The sequence below is a fragment of the Capsicum annuum genome, unplaced genomic scaffold, assembly GCF_002878395.1.
Source record: "Capsicum annuum cultivar UCD-10X-F1 unplaced genomic scaffold, UCD10Xv1.1 ctg4105, whole genome shotgun sequence".
Lineage (NCBI taxonomy): Eukaryota > Viridiplantae > Streptophyta > Magnoliopsida > Solanales > Solanaceae > Capsicum > Capsicum annuum.
This window is the reverse complement of record NW_025848352.1, coordinates 281,932-290,293: the sequence shown is the minus strand read 5'-3', so window position 1 is coordinate 290,293 and position 8,362 is coordinate 281,932. Positions and strand designations below refer to the sequence as shown.

General features: G+C 33.9%; 1 long non-coding RNA gene across 1 annotated transcript; it reads left to right on the top strand.

The window, feature by feature from the left end:
* The first annotated feature begins 4,592 nt into the window (after positions 1-4,592).
* LOC107849690 lies at positions 4,593-8,142 on the top strand. Its single transcript, XR_001668244.2, has 2 exons — positions 4,593-5,582; positions 7,706-8,142. It is a non-coding gene; the product is annotated as an uncharacterized LOC107849690 (long non-coding RNA).
* The last annotated feature ends 220 nt before the right edge of the window (positions 8,143-8,362 follow it).

Below are 8,362 nucleotides of genomic sequence, written 5' to 3'. Positions count from 1 at the left end.
GTGTACTGTATGTATGAAGGAGACATTACAAATTAGATGCGTTTTTCCGTAGCAAACGTCATCGAGTTTTTTGATTACCACTTTTAGCTTTCGATAACATTGACCTGAAATGAATGTCTAACCTTCAATAACGTCTCTTCTTGATGTTCTGACATCATATGAGATGGAAATTTAAAGCTAAGAAGGAAATACAGTACAAGTGAAGAAATTACATAGCCTGATATACAAAAATTACTTCGATAGGCTGCTCAAGGTAACAGTTCCATGTTCCAAATACATGCAAAAATAGAACACCGCTTATTGTAGCTTTATAGAACACACATGATATAATTGACAGAAGTTAAAACTAAAACTACGTTTAGATCCTTTCTAATATTGGACATTAGTTGACACCGGTAGCCTTTGCAGGGGCGGTTTCATGCATTAAGAAATTAAGCACCCGCCTTAGACCCCCCAAATTTGAGGCACCTCATTTTCTTAGCAATAATATAATTATTATAGGGTTTATTTAAAAAATTACTTTGTATCATCAGTTTTAATTTTTTTTATCTTTTTTTTTAAAACATGTTTAAGGCTATAAGGTTAAAGAATATTTTTGGTGTATTTTATATGTTTTTAATTTAAGAATTCAAGATTAAAAAGTTTTTTAATTTTTTAAACTCCAAACACTGTGTCAAGTCGAAATAAATCAAAAAGAAATTAAGATGGAAAGAGTACTATTTATGAAAAAAAAAAAAGTAAAAGAAAAGTCATATATCAGAAAAAGAAATAACTTTGCATCTCAAAATACTTTTGTAAGACATATATTAGCAACTTTGTATATTAAAAAGTTACAAGAATAAACTTTAAATTAAAAAAATATTTATTTTTCTTAAAAAAAATTAGGGCCTCGGATTCATTTTTGGCCTTAGGCCACCAACGAGCTTGAACTGCCCCTGAGCCTGTGTCACCTGTTCCAGTATTATATACAAGTCTTGAGGTGTACCGAAGTTGAAATTTACCTTAGAAGAGGTAACCATACTTAGTCCATCACGGAAGACATTAAGTGCACTTCCGTGAACGAATTCCAGAATCAACAAGAGTTCATAGCATGAGGAATATATAGTACACTCTTAAAAAGAATTCTTTTAACTTCTCAAAGCATACATATATGTAATCAATCAAGTCTGAAACTGTGGATGCAGGTGCATCTACTGCTAATATGGTGTATTGGCCTATAAATTTTACATTCCGTTACAATGTGAAATTTTAAGTAATAGCAACCTATGTTGCTCGACTCTCCAAAAATGCTATTGTATCATGTCGGATCCTCCAAAAATGATTGAAATCATGTGTTGTATTGAAGTGCTTAGGGTGGATAGTCATTATTTTATCCAAATAATTTCTATCGTCATTAGTCAACATTACAGCTCTTTAAGTCCTTTTTGATCTTAAAGTTGGCATGCTTTAATTAGTAGAGTATTTACACTAACTACATGTCTATGATTCATCATATGTTACATGTGAAATTCTTTGATAGAGATGATCGGTCACACACCCATCTAAGATTTTTAAGAGACCGAGCAAAATGGAAAGAAACAGGAAACAAGATTATCTATTCTACAAGCATTTGAAATCATTCTTGGGATCCCAAAGTTGGTTAGAAGATCAACATGCCCTCCGTAAGAGTGTATGCAAATCTTACCTCTACCTTAGGTAGAGAGGTTGTTTCCATAGACACTCAGCTTATGGAAGCGCATATCAAAGTAGATACTAAAAAATGTATGTTTTAGCATTCTGAGAAAAGAATAGCAGCAGCAAACAAAAAGTGTGATAATCGAAGTACAAGAGATAGCAGATAGTAAAGCCGGGGACTATCGGAAAAAATACTACTGTAGTAAAAAAATACATCTCAAAACCTTAAATTTTCCTTTTTTTTTTTTTTTTTTTTTTGAATTCCTAGCATATTGATGAGAAGACAGAAGCTAAAAAAATTAGCTTTCTTACTGGAACTATTCCGAGAAAAACAATATTTTTGTGCAATTTTTTCTGAGGAAGTTAGATAGAGATAGGCTTGAACCATTTTAATTGAAAGCTCTGCTTTCGCTATAGCATGGAAAGCATATTTGCAAGGTGCAACGGCTCTACAAAATCTTATGAGCCAAATGCAGCTGACAATAATCAGCCACAACCTGAGGTGAAGGTCTTGAATTAAGACCTTTCAGGTTGCGGCTGATCATTGTCTGTTGTGTTAGCTCACAAGATTTTGAAATATAATTGTACCTTGCAATAAGCTATCTGTGCTATAGCGAAATATTGTTATAGAGATTAGTGAGCTTGAATATGGTGTTGAAGTGGATGGAAATTGGACATCGTTTTATAGTTGAAACAATCACATGGGATGATCACTTTTATGATGTTTTTTGGTAAGAGAAACATACATATGAGAAGTATTAGGAAAATTAATAACTAAGTTGTTCTAAAACATATGGTCAGAGAAAAAACATATTCTAAAAATTAAGAATCCTTAAAATATATGGTAAGAGAAACATATATGGTAACTGGTAAGTAGTATTAGGAGAATTAATAAATAAGCAGTCCTAAAATATATGACAATAGAAACATATATTTGAAAAATTAAGAAATTATAAAATATACATGGTAAGTGAAACATATATGGTAAATAGTATTAGGATAATTTAACAACTAAGCATTTCTAATATATATATATATATTAGGTAAACTAATAATTAAGTCGTCCTAAAATTTATATGGTAAGAGAAACATATATGGTAAATAGTTTTAGAATAATTTAATAATTAAGCAACTCTAAAATTTATATAGTTAGAAAAACATATATGGAGAGAAACATTAGAAAAATTAATACTAAGTAGTCCTAAAATATATATGATAAGAGAAACATATATGATTAGAATTAAAATAATTTATAGTTAAGCAATCCTAAAGTATATATATAGTAATGGAAACATGTTTGGTAGGTAGTATTAGGAGAATTAATAATTAAACAATGACATAATACATAAATAGGATCTATAACTTGACACCAAATTATAACTCTGCCCTTTAGCTTTCCCAATGAACAAGTAGGCCCTTTAACTATATAAAAGTTGAATAAAAAAGTACTTCAATTCTCCAACTTACATGCGTGAATCTCAATTGCTCCTATGTGGATTAGTAATTCATTAAAATGCTGTCACCTAATAAAAAAGACACATTATAACTTTGACTTTTAACTTTGTTATGCACAAGTAGCCCTTTAGCTAAACAAAAGCTGAACAAAAAAATACCTCAATTTTAACTTTGTAGTGTGTGGTTTTGAGTGTATACACGAATTTTGTCAGGTAGGATTGAAGTATTTTTTTGTTCAGCTTTTGTATAGTTAAAGGCCTATGTAATACCCCTTACTTTCCTAACTCAGTTTATCTCTTAGTGTACAAGAGTTTTATGTAGAATTTTCAGTGCACATAGAATTTTTCAGATTTATACCCACCAGATGGTAGGAAATTGAATTAGCTTTCCAACGATATAAAATTCACCAAATCCGATATCCGAGTGAGAAGTTATGGCATTTTAAGTAAAGCAGCATGCCAAATTGAGCACCACCGCGTCACGGTGAAGTTCCACGTCCTAATTGTCATTTTTCAGTGTGTCAACATGAAAGCACCGCATCGCGCCAATGGATATTTTCCCAATTGTCATTTTCCAATGAGACACTGCGGTGGCGCCGCGTCGCGCCAATGCCTATTTTAAGAATTGTCACTTTCCAGTGAGGCTCCGCGATAACGGTGCGTCGCGCCAAAAGTCAATTTCGCAGTTGTCCATTTTTTAAAAATTTCAGCCGATTTCTAGTGGCTCACCGCGTCACGGTGAAGGCCAAATCGGGACTTTCAGTGATGAAAATTTAAATTATTTCAGGGGTGTTGACACCTAATTTTTGTCCTCCACAACTATGTTTAATTTCGAGTTTCTTCGATTTTCAAATAAAATCGTAACAATTATTTTTTCTAAATAAATGCATTTTAAAATATGTATTTGGGCTAAATTTGTTATTTAAGTGATAATTATATATTTTTGTATTTACATATACGAGATTGTATAAATGATGTCATTTAAATGAACATTTTTATCAAATCGAATTTTAATTAGGGATTACTTTTGAAACTAAATTCAAATGATTAGCATCTTGATTTAAATATGATCTACTCTAAAAATAATTTCTTTGGATAAATACTTGTTTACTTTTATTAAATTAAGAAGTTCGGGATTAAACGGTTGATAATTCTCATAGGATCTTGTTTTAATTTAGCCAATTTATTGAATTGGGCCATAATTGAAATTAATTAGGCCACAATTGCAAGGCAAATGACTAGCTAATTCTTAATTGGCCAAGATTGGATGAAATGGGTCAAATCTCATGTTAGGTTGACTATTTTGCAAAGTAATAATTCCATTCCTAATTTATTCTAACCTGCCCCGGCCCAATACCTTGTTCTTTTTTTTCAACACATCTTAACCCGACCAACTTCCAAAACACACTCACCCCAATTTCCCCCTTTAGCTTAATTAACCCAACATCTCACCCCAACAATTTTGGCCCAAAATAATAACAATAAACAAGACCGCTCCAGCCCACCTTCCAAACATCATGACCCGGCCTAATCATCTTAATCTCTTCTCCTAACCTAGCAAACAACAACAAACACACTTTTTGCTTCCAAATCGCGAACAGTCGAAGCCAGCTCCCCCAAAATCGACCTTGCGCTCAACCAATATCAGGAAAGACATAACCCAATTCTCACAACCAACAACCCGTAACCAACCCATTTGTAGCCTCCATCACATGCCTCATGCGATATTATAGCAAGGAAGAACCTCGAAGCTTCTAGAAAAACAACCTAGGTGTCGTCTCCAATGGTTCAATTCTGCAAATTTTACGATAACTCATACGGATTCGTACATATTTGGTAAATTTTCATTGGTTATTGGGTACATTTTTGTTTTCCCCGCATTTGATTGGTCCACTGGTTTCAGATTTGTGGAAGAAAATAAAAATTGGTTACGATCCAGGGATCCTAGGGGTTTTGAATTTTGAATTCCCTTTGAAAAAATCCCTAAGATACCCCCCAATTTTCATCTTCTATATAAGAACAGATTAGGCCACAGCTTTAGGGGTTGGATATTTGAGGCTTTGGCTTGGGGGGGGGGGGGGGTCTTTTTTGAGAACTAGGATTCAAAAATCGTGGGTTAGAAATTCTGAGGAGGTCTTTCTCTTCTTTCAGAGGTTAGGATCAAAAAGTGGGGAGATTGAAAAATTTATGAAAATCAGCGGTTGGAAAATTGATAGGCAGAAAGAGGGGGGTTCGAAATTTTCCTAGGAAATTAGGTGGGAGAAAATTTCTTTTGGGTCAAGAAGAAAGGGTTTTGGGAAAGAGCTATTTGGTTTTCGGGAAAATAGTTGTTTTTATTTGGCAAAGATATATGAATGGTAGTCTTCTAGTCGAGGCTTTCGCATCGATATATATTTTCTCGGTGGTGGTGAAGTCCAAAGGAGCTCAAAGTTCCGTTTTGCTGTCCCGAAGGAGGTAAACATATGCTCGTCCCTTTAATTTTGTTGTTTCCTGCTTAATCCCTCTTTCTTCATAGAAGTAGTTATCTGTTTATCATGAATGAGGCTGGGTTATTTGCTATAAAGGCCTTGAAGGCCGTAGGTTTTTGGTGAAAGCTATGTTGGTTGTATTATCTGGTTGTGAGTATTTTTTGCCTTAGCTGCTGCTCTTTGTCATCTCCATCTGGCTTTGTAATCTATTGCTTATTTTGACATTATTGATAAGCTTAGCCCTGATTTTTATTAAGAGCAGTAACGGTTGTTTGGGTTGTTGGTTCATCATCTAAAGTTTGCGCCTTTGGTGTTCATTCTATTATTTACTTAACTATCATAGGGTTTCATTCGTTAATGTTGTAGTCTAGTTGGGGGTTTCATTAGTGAGACTACTTCTTAAACTCCTTGGGCTTTTCATATGCTAAAGGGACAATGAATGAGGTCCAAAACATGCTAGAAAATTCTAGGATTCCTTGACAACTATTTTATTTGAGTCTTTCGGAGCGAGGAGGAGGATTGAAACAATCTGTCATTTTGCTCGTTGTCACTGTTTGTCGTTATCGTAACTGTTGAACCGGTAACGTTCCATCTCTAGTTTCCGTCTTCCTTGATTCTTTCTTTTCGGTATTTCATAGTTGCAGAAATTTTGGTGTAGCTCTATTTGCTGGACTATTTGTTGCAGAAGCCTTAGAAGGCTATAGGATATTCAATTGACTATTTGATCAAGAAGTCATCCTTATTGGTGTGTTCTTGTTTTGTCGAAGAAGATTTGATTTTCTGGTTGTTCTGTTATATTGATTTTTTTTAGATACCTCATCCGTATAAATTAGCGTTTCATTTTGAAAAGCCTATTTTTCCTGAGATTATATGATTACTTTGTTCATCTTCAATGTAAGTTGTTAATTTCCTTTTGCGCAGCATTTGTTCGAATTCAATACAACTTTGTGTAATCCTATGCTAGTTTATTATAGCCTGTAGCTGTCCTTCTGATTTTCATGTCATTACTCAAGATGGCATTTCTATTCTGTGGGTGTTGGTTTTGCCTAGGTTGACTCGTATTTAAAGTTTGAAATATTGTCATGTGATCAATGTTTTCTTTTCTCCACGATCGATTATTTTCTTACACAGTTCCTCCTTTCTTCTTGTCAAATGTCTATCATCTCGACCTTTCTTATAACTGGTTATCTTCTCTTTGTTTTGACATTATGCATTAATCTCTTTTTCTCCTATATCCAAAATACTCTCTCATGAAGTTTGAAGTGTTCACTGTTAAGGTATAGAATTTTAAAACTAAAAACGTTTTCTTTCATAAAGATTCAAAGGCTCCATATGCGTATGAGCATGTTAATATATATATATGTGTGTGTGTGTGTGATGGCATCGCATTCTGCAATTTGTGTTGCGTCTTGAATTGTTTTAATGAAGGACGGTTACTGCCTCTATTTCAGGCACCTGTTTGTTCTAACGAATGTCTTTGAGATCATGTTTTAGGTGTTAATTAATTCTCCATTGTGATTGAGTTCCATTAGATGTAGAATGTCTGATTTGTGTGAGGAAATTTTATGTTAAAATCTTAGTCTAAGTTTAGATATTTTCCAAGAATGAGCCTTTGTTTGAACTAAGAGTTTTCACCAAACTCTTTATTGTCTTTCAATTGGTCTTCTCAAACGGGGGCTCGTCTTATCCCTACGTGCATAAACAACTACTCCAAATTCGTCGTGAAGGTGTGATATGCTTTCCCTTTATGTTTTTTTGGATCTGTTTTGCCATTTTCGAAAACAATGTCCTAACTGACTAGATAAGGTCCGTGTCATGTTGTTCTTTAGTTAGTTCTTTAGTTAATCATGTATGAGTTATCTTTATATTTTCTTCCTTCTTTGTTTAATCGCATACCAACCTTTGTTAATTTGCCTGCTTTGTTGATTATTTAAGATCCGTACGTTGCCCTTTTTAGTTAAACCCACATTAGTTTCCTTTTAATTTCTTCCTCTCTTTGATTGATCATGATGTGTTAGTAGGCTTCCTTCGCTTTATTTTACTTTCTTCCCCCCTTCTTTCTTTGCTTGATTATATACTAATGTGTTTTATTTTCCCTCCTTTGCATAGAAATCATTTGAGACCTACACGGACTCTTCCCTTTGTGCATATTCATCATAGGCCACTGAAGCCTACTATGTCGATTGAGTCAAGCGTGAAAGAGAATCCACTGGATGGCATACGGACGCGAGGAGTCAAAAGGACGGAAATGGGTTAAAATCCCATCTTTGAAGCGGCAAAGGAAATTTGAAAGTCTCATTTTTTTATTTACTTATTCATTATTGCCTTCATTTGTCTATTTTTATCCATTCTATTTACTTCTTTATTCATTCATTCGGGCCACGAAGCCAAAATTGTATTTAATACAAGTGGAGCAAGATTCGAGCCAAATGCTCGAAAACTAGAATAGGACAGGTGAAATGGGTCAAAGTCCCAATTAGACTAGGACAGGTTTTGTTGGTTTGGGCCAATGCCCCAAATACCTTACTTCCTCCCCTTCTCTCTGTTCTTTATGTTTGTTTTCCTTATGTGATTTGCGAACCTAGTTAAATCCTTATTTGAGTTGCTAAAAAACTAGTTTTTTATAAACATCAAAATATTTCTAAAATCACTTTCTTTTCAAAAAAGTCAATTTTTGCTTTTTCAAAGTTAGTCAAAGATGTTTTCAAACAGTCTGGATAACCGCAAGTTAGCGGACGTTTTAGGTGCCTAACACCTTCCTAAAAC